Below are 21,056 nucleotides of genomic sequence, written 5' to 3' on the forward strand. Positions count from 1 at the left end.
CATTCACTCTGTAACCTGACAGGGTCATTCATTCTGCAACTTTACGGAGTCATTCACTCTGTAACCTTACAGGATCATTCACTCTGTAACCTTACAGGGTCATTCATTCTGTAACTTTACAGGGTCATTCACACTGTAACCTTTCAGGGTCATTCACTCTGTAACTTTACAGGGTCATTCACTCTGTAACCTTACATGGTCATTCACTCTGTAACCTGACAGGGTCATTCATTCTGTAACCTTACAGGGTCATTCGCTCTGTAACCTTACGGGGTCATTCACTCTGTAACCTGACAGGGTCATTCATTCTGTAACCTTACAGGGTCATTCACTCTGTAACCTGACAAGATCATTCACTCTGTAACCTTACAGGATCATTCATTCTGTAACCGAACAGGGTCTTTCATTCTGTAACCTTACAGGATCATTCACTCTGTAACCTTACAGGGTCATTCACTCTGTACCCTTACAGGATCATTCACTCTGTAACCTTACAGGATCATTCACTCTGTAACCTTCCAAGATCATTCACTCTGTATCTTTACAGGGTAATTCACTCTGTAACCTTACAGGATCATTCACTGTGTAACGTTACAGGGTCATTCACTCTGTAACCTGACAGGGTCATTCATTCTGCAACTTTACGGAGTCATTCACTCTGTAACCTTACAGGATCATTCACTCTGTAACCTTACAGGGTCATTCATTCTGTAACTTTACAGGGTCATTCACACTGTAACCTTTCAGGGTCATTCACTCTGTAACTTTACAGGGTCATTCACTCTGTAACCTTACATGGTCATTCACTCTGTAACCTGACAGGGTCATTCATTCTGTAACCTTACAGGGTCATTCGCTCTGTAACCTTACGGGGTCATTCACTCTGTAACCTGACAGGGTCATTCATTCTGTAACCTTACAGGGTCATTCACTCTGTAACCTGACAAGATCATTCACTCTGTAACCTTACAGGATCATTCATTCTGTAACCGAACAGGGTCTTTCATTCTGTAACCTTACAGGATCATTCACTCTGTAACCTTACAGGGTCATTCACTCTGTACCCTTACAGGATCATTCACTCTGTAACCTTACAGGATCATTCACTCTGTAACCTTCCAAGATCATTCACTCTGTATCTTTACAGGATCATTCACTGTGTAACCTTTTAGGGTCATTCATTCTGTAACCTTACAGGGTCATTCACTCTGTACCCTTACAGGATCATTCAATGTGTAACCTTACAGAATCATTCACTGTGTAACCTTATAGGGTCATTCACTGTGTAACCTTACCGGGTCATTCACTGTGTAACCTAACAGGGTCATTCACTCCGTAACCTTACAGGATCATGCACTCTGTAACCTTACAGGATCGTTCACTCTGCCACCTTACAGGGTCATGTATTCTGTAACCTTACAGGGTCATTCACTCTGTAACCTTACAGGGTCATTCACTCTGTAACCTTACAGGATCATTCAGTCTGTAACCTTAAAGGGTCATTCACTCTGTATCTTTACAGGGTAATTCACTCTGTAACCTTACAGGATCATTCACTGTGTAACGTTACAGGGTCATTCACTCTGTAACCTGACAGGGTCATTCATTCTGCAACTTTACGGAGTCATTCACTCTGTAACCTTACAGGATCATTCACTCTGTAACCTTACAGGGTCATTCATTCTGTAACTTTACAGGGTCATTCACACTGTAACCTTTCAGGGTCATTCACTCTGTAACTTTACAGGGTCATTCACTCTGTAACCTTACATGGTCATTCACTCTGTAACCTGACAGGGTCATTCATTCTGTAACCTTACAGGGTCATTCGCTCTGTAACCTTACGGGGTCATTCACTCTGTAACCTGACAGGGTCATTCATTCTGTAACCTTACAGGGTCATTCGCTCTGTAACCTCACGGGGTCATTTACTCTGTAACCTTACAGGGTATTTCACTCTGTAACCTTACGGGGTCATTTACTCTGTAACCTTACAGGGTCATTCACTCTGTAACCTTACAGGGTCATTCATTCTGTAACATTACAGGGTCATTCACTCTGTATCTTTACAGGGTAATTCACTCTGTAACCTTACAGGATCATTTACTCTGTAACCTTACAGGGTCATTCACTCTGTAACCTGACAGGGTCATTCATTATGTAACTTTACAGGGCCATTCACTCTGTAACCTGACAGGGTCATTCATTCTGTAACTTTACGGGGTAATTTACTCTGTAACCTTACAGGATCATTCATTCTGTAACCGAACAGGGTCATTCACTCTGTAACCTTACAGGGTCATTCACTCTGTACCCTTGCACGATCATTCACGCTGTAACCTTACAGGATCATTCATTCTGCAACCTTACAGGATCATTCACTCTGCAACCTTACAGGGTCATTTATTCTGTAACCTTACAGGGTCATACACTCTGTAACCTTACAGGGTCATTCACTCTGTAACCTTCCAGGGTCATTCACTCTGTAACCTGACAGGGTCATTCATTATGTAACTTTACAGGGCCATTCACTCTGTAACCTGACAGGGTCATTCATTCTGTAACTTTACGGGGTAATTTACTCTGTAACCTTACAGGATCATTCATTCTGTAACCGAACAGGGTCATTCACTCTGTAACCTTACAGGGTCATTCACTCTGTAACCTTACAGGGTCATTCATTCTGTTACCTTACGGGATCATTCATTCTGTAACCTTACAGGGTCATTCACTCTGTATCCTTACAGTGTCATTCAATCTGTACCCTTACAGGGTCATTCACTCTGCAACCTTACAGGGTCATTTATTCTGTAACCTTACACGGTCATTCACTCTGCATCCTTACAGGGTCATTCACTCTGTAGCCTTGCAGTGTCATTCACTCTATAACCTTACAGGATCATGCACTCTGTAACCTTACAGGATCATTCACTCTGCAACCTTGCAGGGTCATTATTCTGTAACCTTACAGGGTCAGAGACTCTGTAACCTTACATGGTCATTCATTTTGTAACCTTCCAGGGTCATTCACTCTGTATCCTTACAGGGTCATTCATTCTGTAACCTTACAGGGTCATTCACTCTGTTACCTTGCAGGGTCATTCACTCTGTAAACTTACAGGGTCATTCATTCTCTATCCTTACAGGATCATTCATTCTGTAACCTTACAGGGTCATTCACTCTGTAACCTTACAGGGTCATTCATTCTGTAACCTTACAGGGTCATTCACTCTGTAAACTTACTGGGTCATTCATTCTGTATCCTTACAGGATCTTTCACTCTGTAACCTTACAGTGTAATTCATTCTGTAACCTTACAGGATCATTCACTCTGTAATCTTACAGGGCCATTCACTCTGTAACCTTACAGGGTCATTTACTCTGTAACATTACAGCGTCATTTACTGTGTAACCTTACAGGGTCATTCACTCTCTAACCTTACAGCATCATTCATTCTGTAACTTTACAGGGTCTTTCACTCTGTAACTTTACAGCGTCATTCACTATGTAACCTTACAGGGTCATTCATTCTGTTACCTTACATGTTCATTCATTCTGTAAATTTATAGGTTCATTCACTCTGTAACCTTACAGGAATCTTCACTCTGTAACATTACGGGGTCATTTACTCTGTAACCTTACAGGGTCACTCATTCTGTAACCTTACGGGGTCATTTACTCTGTAATCTTACAGGGTCATTCACTCTGTAAACTTACAGGATCATTCACTCTGTAACCTTACCGGGTCATTAACTCTGTAACCTTACAGGGTCATTCACTCTGTAACCTGACAGGGTCATTCATTCTGTAACTTTACAGGGCCATTCACTCTGTAACCTTACAGGGTCATTCACTCTGTAACCTGACAGAGTCATTCATTCTGTAACTTTACGGGGTAATTTACTCAGTAACCTTACAGGATCATTCATTCTGTAACCGAACAGGGTCATTCACTCTGTAAACTTACAGGGTCATTCACTCTGTACCCTTACACGATCATTCACTCTGTAACCTTACAGGATCATTTATTCTGTAACCTTACAGGATCATTCACTCTGCAACCTGACAGGGACATTTATTCTGGAACCTTACAGGGTCATACACTCTGTAACCTTACAGGGTCATTCACTCTGTATCCTTACAGGGTCATTCATTCTGTAACCTTACAGGGTCATTCACTCTGTAACCTTACAGGGTCATTCATTCTGTTACCTTACGGGATCATTCATTCTGTAACCTTACAGGGTCATTCACTCTGTAACCGGACAGGGTCATTCATTCTGTAACCTTACAGAGTCATTCACTCTGTATCTTTACAAGATAATTCACTCTGTAACCTAACATGGTCATTCACACTGTAACCTTACGGGGTCATTTACTCTGTAACCTTACAAGGTCATTCACTCTGTAACCTTACAGGGTCATTCATTCTGTAACCTTACAGGGTCATTCACTCTGTAACCTTACAGGATCATTCAGTCTGTAACCTTAAAGGGTCATTCACTCTGTATCTTTACAAGGTAATTCACTCTGTAACCTAACAGGATCATTCACTCTGTAACCTTACAGGGTCATTCACTCTGTAACCGGACAGGGTCATTCATTCTGTAACCTTACAGGGTCATTCACTCTGTAACCTTACAGGATCATTCATTCTGTAGCCTTGCAGGATCATTCACTCTGTAACCTTACAGGATCATGCACTCTGTAACCTTACAGGATCATTCACTCTGCAACCTTACAGGGTCATTTATTCTGTAACCTTACACGGTCATTCACTCTGTATCCTTGCAGGGTCATTCACTCTGTAGCCTTGCAGGGTCATTCACTCTGTAACCTTACAGGATCATGCACTCTGTAACCTTACAGATTCATTCACTCTGCAATCTTACAGGGTCATTTATTCTGTAACCTTACAGGGTCATAGACTCTGTAACCTTACATGGTCATTCACTGTGTAACCTTCCAGGGTCATTCACTCTGTATCCTTACAGGGTCATTCATTCTGTAACCTTACAGGGTCATTCACTCTGTAACCTTACAGGGTCATTCACTCTGTAAACTTACAGGGTCATTCATTCTGTATCCTTCCAGGATCATTCATTCTGTAACCTTACAGGGTCATTCACTCTGTAACCTTACAGGGTCATTCATTCTGTAACCTTACAGGGTCATTCACTCTGTAAACTTACTGGGTCATTCATTCTGTATCCTTACAGGATCTTTCACTGTGTAACCTTACAGTGTAATTCATTCTGTAACCTTACAGGATCATTCACTCTTTAATCTTACAGGGCATTCACTCTGTAACCTTACAGCGTCATTTACTCTGTAACCTTACAGGGTCATTCACTCTGTAACGTTACAGGGTCATTTACTCTGTAACCTTATAGGGTCATTCACTCTGTAACCTTACGGGGTCATTTACTCTGTAACCTTACGTGGTCAAATTCACTGTAACCTTACAGGGTCATTCACTCTGTAACCTTACGTGGTCATTTTCGCTCTAATCTTACAGGGTCATTTACGCTGTAACCTTACAGGGTCATTCACTCTATAACCTTACAGGGTCATTCATTCTGTAACCTTACAGGATCATTCTGTCTGTAACCTTAAAGGGTCATTCACTCTGTATCTTTACAGGGGTAATTCACTCTGTCACCTTACAGGGTCATTCATTCTGTAACCTTACAGGATCATTCTGTTTGTAACCTTAAAGGGTCATTCACTCTGTATCTTTACAGGGTAATTCACTCTGTCACCCTACAGGATCATTCACTCTGTAACCTTACAAGGTCTTTCACTCTGTAACCTGACAGGGTCAGTCATTCTGTAACTTTACAGGGTCATTCACACTGTAACCTTGCGGGATCATACACTCTGTAACCTTACAGGGTCATTCACTCTGTAACCTTCCAGGGTCATTCACTCTGTAACGTTACAGGGTCATTTACTCTGTAACCTTATAGGGTCATTCACTCTGTAACCTTACGGGGTCATTTACTCTGTAACCTTACGTGGTCAAATTCACTGTAACCTTACAGGGTCATTCACTCTGTAACCTTACGTGGTCATTTTCGCTGTAATCTTACAGGGTCATTCACTCTGTAACCTTACAGGGTCATTCACTCTTTAATCTTACATGATCATTCACTCTGTAAGGTTACGGTGTCATTTACGCTGTAACCTTACAGGGTCATTCACTCTATAACCTTACAGGGTCATTCATTCTGTAACCTTACAGGATCATTCTGTCTGTAACCTTAAAGGGTCATTCACTCTGTATCTTTACAGGGGTAATTCACTCTGTCACCTTACAGGGTCATTCACTCTATAACCTTACAGGGTCATTCATTCTGTAACCTTACAGGATCATTCTGTTTGTAACCTTAAAGGGTCATTCACTCTGTATCTTTACAGGGTAATTCACTCTGTCACCCTACAGGATCATTTACTCTGTAACCTTACAGGGTCTTTCACTCTGTAACCTGACAGGGTCATTCATTCTGTAACTTTACAGGGTCATTCACACTGTAACCTTACAGGGTCATTCACTCTGTAACCTTGCGGGATCATACACTCTGTAACCTTACAGGGTCATTCACTCTGTAACCTTCCAGTGACTTTCACTCTTTAATCTTACATGATCATTCACTCTGTAAACTTACAGGTTCATTTACTCTGTAACCTTACAGGGTCATTCACTCTGTAACCTTACAGGGTCATTCACTCTGTAACCTTACAGAGCCATTCATTCTGTAACTTTACAGTGTCTTTCACTCTGTAACTTTACAGGGGCATTCACTATGTAACCTTACTGGGTCATTCACTCTCTAACCTTACGGGGTCATTCATTCTGTAACCTTACAGGGTCATTCATTCTGTAACCTTACAGGATCATTCAGTCTGTAACCTTAAAGGGTCATTCACTCTGTATCTTTAAAGGGTAATTCACTCTGTAACCTTACAGGATCATTCACTCTGTAACCTTACAGGGTCATTCATTCTGTTACCTTCCATGTTCATTCATTCTGTAACTTTACAGGGCCATTCACTCTGTAACCTTACAGGAATCTTCACTCTGTAACCTTACAGGGTCATTTACTCTGTAACCTTACAGGGTCACTCATTCTGTAACCTTACGGGGTCATTTACTCTGTAATCTTACAGTGTTATTTTCTCTGTAAACTTACAGGATCATTCACTCTGTAACCTTACAGGGTCATTCACTCTGTAACCTGACAGGGTCATTCATTCTGTAACTTTACAGGGTCATTCACACTGTAACCTTACAGGGTCATTCACTCTGTAACTTTACAGGGTCATTCACTCTGTAACCTTACATGGTCATTCATTCTGTAACCTGACAGGGCCATTCATTCTGTAACCTTGCAGGGTCATTCACTCTGTAACCTCACGGGGTCATTTACTCTGTAACCTTACAGGGTCATTCACTCTGTAACCTTACAGGGTATTTCACTCTATAACCTTACGGGGTCATTTACTCTGTAACCTTACAGGGTCATTCGCTCTGTAACCTTACAGGGTCATCCATTCTGTAACCTTACAGGGTCATTCACTCTGTAACCTGACAGGGTCATTCATTCTGTAACTTTACGGGGTAATTTACTCTGTCACCTTACAGGATCATTCATTCTGTAACCGAACAGGGTCATTCACTCTGTAAACTTACAGGGTCATTCACTCTGTACCCTTACACGATCATTCACTCTGTAACCTTACAGGATCATTCATTCTGTAACCTTACAGGGTCATTCACTCTGTAACCTTACAGGGTCATTCACTCTGTAACCTTACAAGGTCATTCACTTTGTAACCTTACAGCGTCATTTACTGTGTAACCTTCCAGGGTCATTCACTCTGTAACCTTACAGGGTCATTCATTCTGTAACCTTTCAGGGTCATTCACTCTGTAACCTGACAGGGTCATTCATTCTGTAACTTTACAGGGTAATTTACTCTGTAACCTTACAGGATCATTCATTCTGTAACCGAACAGGGTCATTCACTCTGTAACCTTACAGGGTCATTCACTCTGTACCCTTACACGATCATTCACTCTGTAACCTTACAGGATTATTCATTCTGTAACCTTACAGGATCATTCACTCTGCAACCTTACAGGGTCATTTATTCTGTAACCTTACAGAATCATACACTCTTTAACCTTACAGGGTCATTCACTCTGTAACCTTCCAGGGTCATTCACTCTGTATCCTTACAGGGTCATTTATTCTGTAACCTTACAGGGTCATACACTCTGTAACCTTACAGGGTCATTCACTCTGTAACCTTCCAGGGTCATTCACTCTGTAACCTGACAGGGTCATTCATTATGTAACTTTACAGGGCCATTCACTCTGTAACCTGACAGGGTCATTCATTCTGTAACTTTATGGGGTAATTTACTCTGTAACCTTACAGGATCATTCATTCTGTAACCGAACAGGGTCATTCACTCTGTAACCTTACAGGGTCATTCACTCTGTAACCTTACAGGGTCATTCATTCTGTTACCTTACGGGATCATTCATTCTGTAACCTTACAGGGTCATTCACTCTGTATCCTTACAGTGTCATTCAATCTGTAACCTTACAGGGTCATTCACTCTGCAACCTTACAGGGTCATTTATTCTGTAACCTTACACGGTCATTCACTCTGCATCCTTACAGGGTCATTCACTCTGTAGCCTTGCAGTGTCATTCACTCTATAACCTTACAGGATCATGCACTCTGTAACCTTACAGGATCATTCACTCTGCAACCTTGCAGGGTCATTTATTCTGTAACCTTACAGCGTCAGAGACTCTGTAACCTTACATGGTCATTCATTTTGTAACCTTCCAGGGTCATTCACTCTGTATCCTTACAGGGTCATTCATTCTGTAACCTTACAGGGTCATTCACTCTGTTACCTTGCAGGTTCATTCACTCTGTAAACTTACAGGGTCATTCATTCTCTATCCTTACAGGATTATTCATTCTGTAACCTTACAGGGTCATTCACTCTGTAACCTTACAGGGTCATTCATTCTGTAACCTTACAGGGTCATTCACTCTGTAAACTTACTGGGTCATTCATTCTGTATCCTTACAGGATCTTTCACTCTGTAACCTTACAGTGTAATTCATTCTATAACCTTACAGGATCATTCACTCTGTAATCTTACAGGGCCATTCACTCTGTAACCTTACAGGGTCATTTACTCTGTAACATTACAGCGTCATTTACTGTGTAACCTTACAGGGTCATTCACTCTCTAACCTTACAGCATCATTCATTCTGTAACTTTACAGGGTCTTTCACTCTGTAACTTTACAGCGTCATTCACTATGTAACCTTACAGGGTCATTCATTCTGTTACCTTACATGTTCATTCATTCTGTAAATTTATAGGTTCATTCACTCTGTAACCTTACAGGAATCTTCACTCTGTAACATTACGGGGTCATTTACTCTGTAACCTTACAGGGTCACTCATTCTGTAACCTTACGGGGTCATTTACTCTGTAATCTTACAGGGTCATTCACTCTGTAAACTTACAGGATCATTCACTCTGTAACCTTACCGGGTCATTAACTCTGTAACCTTACAGGGTCATTCACTCTGTAACCTGACAGGGTCATTCATTCTGTAACTTTACAGGGCCATTCACTCTGTAACCTTACAGGGTCATTCACTCTGTAACCTGACAGAGTCATTCATTCTGTAACTTTACGGGGTAATTTACTCAGTAACCTTACAGGATCATTCATTCTGTAACCGAACAGGGTCATTCACTCTGTAAACCTACAGGGTCATTCACTCTGTACCCTTACACGATCATTCACTCTGTAACCTTACAGGATCATTTATTCTGTAACCTTACAGGATCATTCACTCTGCAACCTTACAGGGACATTTATTCTGGAACCTTACAGGGTCATACACTCTGTAACCTTACAGGGTCATTCACTCTGTATCCTTACAGGGTCATTCATTCTGTAACCTTACAGGGTCATTCACTCTGTAACCTTACAGGGTCATTCATTCTGTTACCTTACGGGATCATTCATTCTGTAACCTTACAGGGTCATTCACTCTGTAACAGGACAGGGTCATTCATTCTGTAACCTTACAGAGTCATTCACTCTGTATCTTTACAAGGTAATTCACTCTGTAACCTAACATGGTCATTCACACTGTAACCTTACGGGGTCATTTACTCTGTAACCTTACAAGGTCATTCACTCTGTAACCTTACAGGGTCATTCATTCTGTAACCTTACAGGGTCATTCACTCTGTAACCTTACAGGATCATTCAGTCTGTAACCTTAAAGGGTCATTCACTCTGTATCTTTACAAGGTAATTCACTCTGTAACCTAACAGGATCATTCACTCTGTAACCTTACAGGGTCATTCACTCTGTAACCGGACAGGGTCATTCATTCTGTAACCTTACAGGGTCATTCACTCTGTAACCTTACAGGATCATTCATTCTGTAGCCTTGCAGGATCATTCACTCTGTAACCTTACAGGATCATGCACTCTGTAACCTTACAGGATCATTCACTCTTCAACCTTACAGGGTCATTTATTCTGTAACCTTACACGGTCATTCACTCTGTATCCTTACAGGGTCATTCACTCTGTAGCCTTGCAGGGTCATTCACTCTGTAACCTTACAGGATCATGCACTCTGTAACCTTACAGATTCATTCACTCTGCAATCTTACAGGGTCATTTATTCTGTAACCTTACAGGGTCATAGACTCTGTAACCTTACATGGTCATTCACTGTGTAACCTTCCAGGGTCATTCACTCTGTATCCTTACAGGGTCATTCATTCTGTAACCTTACAGGGTCATTCACTCTGTAACCTTACAGGGTCATTCACTCTGTAAACTTACAGGGTCATTCATTCTGTATCCTTCCAGGATCATTCATTCTGTAACCTTACAGGGTCATTCACTCTGTAACCTTACAGGGTCATTCATTCTGTAACCTTACAGGGTCATTCACTCTGTAAACTTACTGGGTCATTCATTCTGTATCCTTACAGGATCTTTCACTGTGTAACCTTACAGTGTAATTCATTCTGTAACCTTACAGGATCATTCACTCTTTAATCTTACAGGGCATTCACTCTGTAACCTTACAGCGTCATTTACGGTGTAACCTTACAGGGTCATTCACTCTCTAACCTTACAGCTTCATTCATTCTGTTACCTTACATGTTCATTCATTCTGTAACTTTACAGGGTCATTCACTCTGTAACCTTACAGGGTCACTCATTCTGTAACCTTACGGGGTCATTTACTCTGTAATCTTACAGGGTCATTCACTGTGTAACCTTACAGGGTATTTCACTCTGTAACCTTACCGGGCCATTAACTCTGTAACCTTACAGGGTCATTTACTCTGTAACCTTACATGGGTCATTCACTCTGTAACGTTACAGGGTCATTTACTCTGTAACCTTATCGGGTCATTCACTCTGTAACCTTACGGCGTCATTTACTCTGTAACCTTACGTGGTCAAATTCACTGTAACCTTACAGGGTCATTCACTCTGTAACCTTACGTGGTCATTTTCGCTGTAATCTTACAGGGTCATTTACGCTGTAACCTTACAGGGTCATTCACTCTATAACCTTACAGGGTCATTCATTCTGTAACCTTACAGGATCATTCTGTCTGTAACCTTAAAGGGTCATTCACTCTGTATCTTTACAGGGGTAATTCACTCTGTCACCTTACAGGGTCATTCATTCTGTAACCTTACAGGATCATTCTGTTTGTAACCTTAAAGGGTCATTCACTCTGTATCTTTACAGGGTAATTCACTCTGTCACCCTACAGGATCATTCACTCTGTAACCTTACAGGGTCTTTCACTCTGTAACCTGACAGGGTCAGTCATTCTGTAACTTTACAGGGTCATTCACACTGTAACCTTGCGGGATCATACACTCTGTAACCTTACAGGGTCATTCACTCTGTAACCTTCCAGGGTCATTCACTCTGTAACGTTACAGGGTCATTTACTCTGTAACCTTATAGGGTCATTCACTCTGTAACCTTACGGGGTCATTTACTCTGTAACCTTACGTGGTCAAATTCACTGTAACCTTACAGGGTCATTCACTCTGTAACCTTACGTGGTCATTTTCGCTGTAATCTTACAGGGTCATTCACTCTGTAACCTTACAGGGTCATTCACTCTTTAATCTTACATGATCATTCACTCTGTAACGTTACGGTGTCATTTACGCTGTAACCTTACAGGGTCATTCACTCTATAACCTTACAGGGTCATTCATTCTGTAACCTTACAGGATCATTCTGTCTGTAACCTTAAAGGGTCATTCACTCTGTATCTTTACAGGGGTAATTCACTCTGTCACCTTACAGGGTCATTCACTCTATAACCTTACAGGGTCATTCATTCTGTAACCTTACAGGATCATTCTGTTTGTAACCTTAAAGGGTCATTCACTCTGTATCTTTACAGGGTAATTCACTCTGTCACCCTACAGGATAATTCACTCTGTAACCTTACAGGGTCTTTCACTCTGTAACCTGACAGGGTCAGTCATTCTGTAACTTTACAGGGTCATTCACACTGTAACCTTACAGGGTCATTCACTCTGTAACCTTGCGGGATCATACACTCTGTAACCTTACAGGGTCATTCACTCTGTAACCTTACAGGGTCATTCACTCTTTAATCTTACATGATCATTCACTCTGTAACGTTACGGTGTCATTTACGCTGTAACCTTACAGGGTCATTCACTCTATAACCTTACAGGGTCATTCATTCTGTAACCTTACAGGATCATTCTGTCTGTAACCTTAAAGGGTCATTCACTCTGTATCTTTACAGGGGTAATTCACTCTGTCACCTTACAGGGTCATTCACTCTATAACCTTACAGGGTCATTCATTCTGTAACCTTACAGGATCATTCTGTTTGTAACCTTAAAGGGTCATTCACTCTGTATCTTTACAGGGTAATTCACTCTGTCACCCTACAGGATCATTTACTCTGTAACCTTACAGGGTCTTTCACTCTGTAACCTGACAGGGTCATTCATTCTGTAACTTTACAGGGTCATTCACACTGTAACCTTACAGGGTCATTCACTCTGTAACCTTGCGGGATCATACACTCTGTAACCTTACAGGGTCATTCACTCTGTAACCTTCCAGTGACTTTCACTCTTTAATCTTACATGATCATTCACTCTGTAAACTTACAGGTTCATTTACTCTGTAACCTTACAGGGTCATTCACTCTGTAACCTTACAGGGTCATTCACTCTGTAACCTTACAGAGCCATTCATTCTGTAACTTTACAGTGTCTTTCACTCTGTAACTTTACAGGGGCATTCACTATGTAACCTTACTGGGTTATTCACTCTCTAACCTTACGGGGTCATTCATTCTGTAACCTTACAGGGTCATTCATTCTGTAACCTTACAGGATCATTCAGTCTGTAACCTTAAAGGGTCATTCACTCTGTATCTTTAAAGGGTAATTCACTCTGTAACCTTACAGGATCATTCACTCTGTAACCTTACAGGGTCATTCATTCTGTTACCTTCCATGTTCATTCATTCTGTAACTTTACAGGGCCATTCACTCTGTAACCTTACAGGAATCTTCACTCTGTAACCTTACAGGGTCATTTACTCTGTAACCTTACAGGGTCACTCATTCTGTAACCTTACGGGGTCATTTACTCTGTAATCTTACAGTGTCATTTTCTCTGTAAACTTACAGGATCATTCACTCTGTAACCTTACAGGGTCATTCACTCTGTAACCTGACAGGGTCATTCATTCTGTAACTTTACAGGGTCATTCACACTGTAACCTTACAGGGTCATTCACTCTGTAACTTTACAGGGTCATTCACTCTGTAACCTTACATGGTCATTCACTCTGTAACCTGACAGGGCCATTCATTCTGTAACCTTACAGGGTCATTCACTCTGTAACCTCACGGGGTAATTTACTCTGTAACCTTACAGGGTCATTCACTCTGTAACCTTACAGGGTCATCCATTCTGTAACCTTACAGGGTCATTCACTCTGTAACCTTGCAGGATCATTCACTCTGTAACCTTACAGGATCATTCATTCTGTAACCTTACAGGGTCATCCACTCTGAATCCTTACAGGGTCATTCACTCTGTAGCCTTGCAGGGTCATTCACTCTGTAACCTTACAGGATCATGCACTCTGGAACCTTACAGATTCATTCACTCTGTAACCTTACAGGGTCATTCATTCTGTAACCTTACAGGGTCATTCACTCTGTAAACTTACTGGGTCATTCATTCTGTATCCTTACAGGATCTTTCACTGTGTAACCTTACAGTGTAATTCATTCTGTAACCTTACAGGATCATTCACTCTTTAATCTTACAGGGCATTCACTCTGTAACCTTACAGGGTCATTTACGGTGTAACCTTACAGGGTCATTCACTCTCCAACCTTACAGCTTCATTCATTCTGTAACTTTACAAGGTCTTTCACTCTGTAACTTTACAGGGTCATTCACTATGTAACCTTACAGGGTCATTCATTCTTTTACCTGACATGTTCATTCATTCTGTAACTTTACAGGGTCATTCACTCTGTAACCTTACAGGGTCACTCATTCTGTAACCTTACGGGGTCATTTACTCTGTAATCTTACAGGGTCATTCACTGTGTAACCTTACAGGGTATTTCACTCTGTAACCTTACCGGGTCATTAACTCTGTAACCTTAGGGGTCATTTACTCTGTAACCTTACAGGGTCATTCACTCTGTAACGTTACAGGGTCATTTACTCTGTAACCTTATAGGGTCATTCACTCTGTAACCTTACGGGGTCATTTACTCTGTAACCTTACGTGGTCATTTTCGCTGTAACCTTACAGGGTCATTCACTCTGTAACCTTACGTGGTCATTTTCGCTGTAATCTTACAGGGTCATTCACTCTGTAACCTTACAGGGTCATTCACTCTTTAATCTTACATGATCATTCACTCTGTAACGTTACGGTGTCATTTACGCTGTAACCTTACAGGGTCATTCACTCTATAACCTTACAGGGTCATTCATTCTGTAACCTTACAGGATCATTCTGTCTGTAACCTTAAAGGGTCATTCACTCTGTATCTTTACAGGGGTAATTCACTCTGTCACCTTACAGGATCATTCACTCTGTAACCTTACAGGGTCGTTCACTCTGTAACCTGACAGGGTCATTCATTCTGTAACTTTACAGGGTCATTCACTCTGTAACCTTACAGGGTCATTCACTCTGTAACCTTCCAGTGACTTTCACTCTTTAATCTTACATGATCATTCACTCTGTAAACTTACAGGTTCATTCACTCTGTAACCTTACAGGGTCATTCACTCTGTAACCTTACAGCGCCATTCATTCTGTAACTTTACAGTGTCTCTCACTCTGTAAGTTTACAGGGTCATTCACTATGTAACCTTACTGGGTCATTCACTCTCTAACCTTACGGGGTCATTCATTCTGTAACCTTACAGGGTCATTCATTCTGTAACCTTACAGGATCATTCAGTCTGTAACCTTAAAGGGTCATTCACTCTGTATCTTTAAAGGGTAATTCATTCTGTAACCTTACAGGATCATTCACTCTGTAACCTTACAGGGTCATTCATTCTGTTACTTTCCATGTTCATTCATTCTGTAACTTTACAGGGCCATTCACTCTGTAACCATACAGGAATCTTCACTCTGTAACCTTACAGGGTCATTTACTCTGTAACCTTACAGGGTCACTCATTCTGTAACCTTACGGGGTCATTCACTCTGTAACCTCACGGGGTCATTTACTCTGTAACCTTACAGGGTCATTCACTCTGTAACCTTGCAGGGTTTTTCACTCTATAACCTTACGGGGTCATTTACTCTGTAACCTTACAGGGTCATTCACTCTGTAACCTTACAGCGTCATTTACTGTGTAACCTTACAGGGTCATTCACTCTCTAACCTTACAGCGTCATTCATTCTGTAACTTTACAGGGTCTTTCACTCTGTAACTTTACAGGGTCATTCACTATGTAAACTTACAGGGTCATTCATTCTGTTACCTTACATGTTCATACATTCTGTCACCTTACAGGGTCATTCACTGTGTAACCTTACAGGGTTTTTCACTCTGTAACCTTACGGGGTCATTTACTCTGTAATCTTACAGGGCCATTCACACTGTAACCTTACAGGGTCATTCATTCTGTAACATTACAGGGTCATTCACTCTGTATCTTTACAGGGTAATTCTCTCTGTAACCTTACAGGACCATTCACTCTGTAACCTTACAGGGTCATTCACTCTGTAACCTGACAGGGTCATTCATTCTGGAACTTTACAGGGTCATTCACACTGTATCTTTACAGGGTAATTCTCTCTGTAACCTTACAGGACCATTCACTCTGTAACCTTACAGGGTCATTCACTCTGTAACCTTACAGGGTCATTCATTCTGTAACTTTAAAGGGTCATTCACTCTGTAACCTTACAGGGTCATTCACTCTGTAACCTTACACGGTCATTCGTTCTGCAACCTTACAGGGCCATTCACTCTGTAACCTCAGGGGTTCATTTACTCTGTAACCTTACAGGGTCATTCACTCTTTAACCTTACAGGGTATTTCACTCTGTAACCTTACGGGGTCATTTACTCTGTAACCTTACCGGGTCATTCACTCTGTAACCTTACAGGGTCATTCATTCTGTAACATTACAGGGTCATTCACTCTATATCTTTACAGGGCCATTCTCTCTGTAACCTTACAGGACCATTCTCTCTGTAACCTTACAGGGTCATTCACTCTGTAACCTGACAGGGTCATTCATTCTGGCAATTTACAGGGCCATTCACTGTGTAACCTGACAGGGTCATTCATTCTGTAATTTTACGGTGTAATTCACTCTGTAACCTTATAGGATCATTCACTCAGTAACCTTACAGGATCATTCATTCTGTAACCTTACAGGATCATTCATTCTGTAACCTTACAGGGTCATTCATTCTGTATCCTTACAGGAGCATTCATTCTGTAACCTTACAGGGTCATTCACTCTGTAATCTTACAGGGCCATTCACTCTGTAACCTTACAGGGTCATTTACTCTGTAACCTTACAGCGTCATTTACTGTGTAACCTTACAGGGTCATTCACTCTCTAACCTTACAGCGTCATTCATTCTGTAACTTTACAGGGTCTTTCACTCTGTAACTTTACAGGGTCATTCACTATGTAACCTTACAGGGTCATTCATTCTGTTACCTTAAATGTTCATTCATTCTGTAACTTTACAGGGTCATTCACTCTGTAACCTTACAGGAATCTTCACTCTGTAACATTACGGGGTCATTTACTCTGTAACCTTGCAGGGCCACTCATTCTGTAACCTTACGGGGTCATTTACTCTGTAATCTTACAGGGTCATTCACTCTGTAAACTTCCAGGATCATTCACTCTGTAACCTTACATGGTCATTCACTGTGTAACCTTACAGGGTATTTCACTCTGTAACCTCACGGAGACATTTACTCTGTAACCTTACAGGGTCATTCACTGTGTAACCTTACAGGGTATTTCACTCTGTAACCTTAAGGGGTCATTTACTCTGTAATCTTACAGGGCCATTCACACTGTAACATTACAGGGTCATTCATTCTGTAACTTGAAAGGGTCATTCACTCTGTAACCTTACGGGGTCATTTACTCAGTAACCTTACAGGGTCATTCACTCTGTAACCTTACACGGTCATTCGTTCTGCAACCTTACAGGGTCATTCACTCTGTAACCTCACGGGTTCATTTACTCTGTAACCTTACAGGGTCATTCACTCTTTAACCTTACAGGGTATTTCACTCTGTAACCTTATGGGGTCATTCACTCTGTAACCTTACAGGATCATTCACTCTGTAACCTTACAGGGTCATTCATTCTGTTACCTTACATGTTCATTCATTCTGTAACTTTACAGGGCCATTTACTCTGTAATCTTACAGTGTCATTTTCTCTGTAAACTTACAGGATCATTCACTCTGTAAACTTACAGGGTCATTCATTCTGTAACCTTACAGTGTCATTCACTCTGTAACCTTACAGTATCATTCAGTCTGTAACCTTAAAGGGTCATTCACTCTGTATCTTTAAAGGGTAATTCACTCTGTAACCTTACAGGATCATTCACTTTGTAACCTTACAGGGTCATTCACTCTGTAACCTGACAGTGTCATTCATTCTGTAACTTTACAGGGTCATTCACACTGTAACCTTGCATGGTCATTCACTCTGTAACTTTACAGGGTCAGTCACTCTGTAACCTTACATGGTCATTCACTCTGTAACCTGACAGGGTCATTCATTCTGTAACCTTACAGGGTCATTCGCTCTGTAACCTCACGGGGTCATTTACTCTGTAACCTTACAGGGTCATTCACTCTGTAACCTTACAGGATATTTCACTCTGTAACCTTACGGGGTCATTCACTCTGTAACCTTACAGGATATTTCACTCTGTAACCTTACAGGGTCATTCACTCTGTAACCTTACAGGGTCATTCATTCTGTAACATTACAGGGTCATTCACTCTGTATCTTTACAGGGTAATTCAGTCTGTAACCTTACAGGATCATTTACTCTGTAATCTTACAGGGTCATTCACTCTGTAACCTGACAGGGTCATTCATTCTGTAACTTTACAGGGCCATTCACTCTGTAACCTGACAGGGTCATCCATTCTGTAACCTTACAGGGTCATTCGCTCTGTAACCTCACGGGGTCATTTACTCTGTAACCTTACAGGGTCATTCACTCTGTAACCTTACAGGATATTTCACTCTGTAACCTTACGGGGTCATTCACTCTGTAACCTTACAGGATCATTCACTCTGCAACCTTACAGGGTCATTTATTCTGTAACCTTACAGGATCATACACTCTGTAACCTTCCAGGGTCATTCACTCTGTATCCTTACAGGGTCATTCATTCTGTAACCTTACAGGATCATTCACTCTGTAACCTTACAGGGTCATTCATTCTGTTACCTTACGGGATCATTCATTCTGTAACCTTACAGGGTCATTCACTCTGTAACCTTACAGGGTCATTCAATCTGTAACCTTACAGGATCATTCACTCTGTAAACTTACAGTGTAATTCATTCTGTAACCTTACATGATCATTCACTCTGTAATCTTACAGGTTCATTTAGTCTGTAACCTTACAGGGTCATTTACTGTGTAACCTTACAGGGTCATTCACTCTGTAACCTTACAGCGCCATTCATTCTGTTACTTTACAGGGTAAATCACTATGTAACCTTACTGGGTCATTCACTCTCTAACCTTACGGGGTCATTCATTCTGTAACCTTACAGGGTCATTCATTCTGTAACCTTACAGGATCATTCAGTCTGTAACCTTAAAGGGTCATTCACTCTGTATCTTTAAAGGGTTATTCACTCTGTAACCTTCCAGGGTCGTTCACTCTGTATCCTTACAGGGTCATTCATTCTGTAACCTTACAGGGTCATTCACTCTGTAACCTTACAGGGTCATTCATTCTGTTACCTTACGGGATCATTCATTCTGTAACCTTACAGGGTCATTCACTCTGTAACCTTACAGGGTCATTCACTCTGGAACCTTACAAGGTCATTCACTTTGTAACCTTACAGCGTCATTTACTGTGTAACCTTACAGGGTCATTCACTCTCTAACCTTACAGCGTCATTCATTCTGTAACTTTACAGGGTCATTCACTATGTAACCTTACAGGGTCATTCATTCTGTTACCTTACATGTTCATTCATTCTGTAACTTTACAGGGTCATTCACTCTGTAACCTTACAGGAATCTTCACTCTGTAACATTACGGGGTCATTTACTCTGTAACCTTACAGGGTCATTCACTCTGTAACCTTACAGCGTCATTTACTGTGTAACCTTACAGGGTCATTCACTCTCTAACCTTACAGCGTCATTCATTCTGTAACTTTACAGGGTCTTTCACTCTGTAACTTTACAGGGTCATTCACTATGTAAACTTACAGGGTCATTCATTCTGTTACCTTACATGTTCATACATTCTGTCACCTTACAGGGTCATTCACTGTGTAACCTTACAGGGTTTTTCACTCTGTAACCTTACGGGGTCATTTACTCTGTAATCTTACAGGGCCATTCACACTGTAACCTTACAGGGTCATTCATTCTGTAACATTACAGGGTCATTCACTCTGTATCTTTACAGGGTAATTCTCTCTGTAACCTTACAGGACCATTCACTCTGTAACCTTACAGGGTCATTCACTCTGTAACCTGACAGGGTCATTCATTCTGGAACTTTACAGGGTCATTCACACTGTATCTTTACAGGGCCATTCTCTCTGTAACCTTACAGGACCATTCACTCTGTAACCTTACAGGGTCATTCACTCTGTAACCTGACAGGGTCATTCATTCTGGAACTTTACAGGGTCATTCACACTGTATCTTTACAGGGTAATTCTCTCTGTAACCTTACAGGACCATTCACTCTGTAACCTTACAGGGTCATTCACTCTGTAACCTTACAGGGTCATTCATTCTGTAACTTTAAAGGGTCATTCACTCTGTAACCTTACAGGGTCATTCACTCTGTAACCTTACAGGGTCATTCACTCTGTAACCTTACACGGTCATTCGTTCTGCAACCTTACAGGGCCATTCACTCTGTAACCTCACGGGTTCATTTACTCTGTAACCTTACAGGGTCATTCACTCTTTAACCTTACAGGGTATTTCACTCTGTAACCTTACGGGGTCATTTACGCTGTAACCTTACCGGGTCATTCACTCTGTAACCTTACAGGGTCATTCATTCTGTAACATTACAGGGTCATTCACTCTGTATCTTTACAGGGCCATTCTCTCTGTAACCTTACAGGACCATTCACTCTGTAACCTTACAGGGTCATTCACTCTCTAACCTTACAGCGTAATT

The sequence above is a fragment of the Chiloscyllium punctatum genome, chromosome 19 (genome assembly GCF_047496795.1).
Source record: "Chiloscyllium punctatum isolate Juve2018m chromosome 19, sChiPun1.3, whole genome shotgun sequence".
In the NCBI taxonomy this organism is placed as follows: Eukaryota; Metazoa; Chordata; class Chondrichthyes; order Orectolobiformes; family Hemiscylliidae; genus Chiloscyllium; species Chiloscyllium punctatum.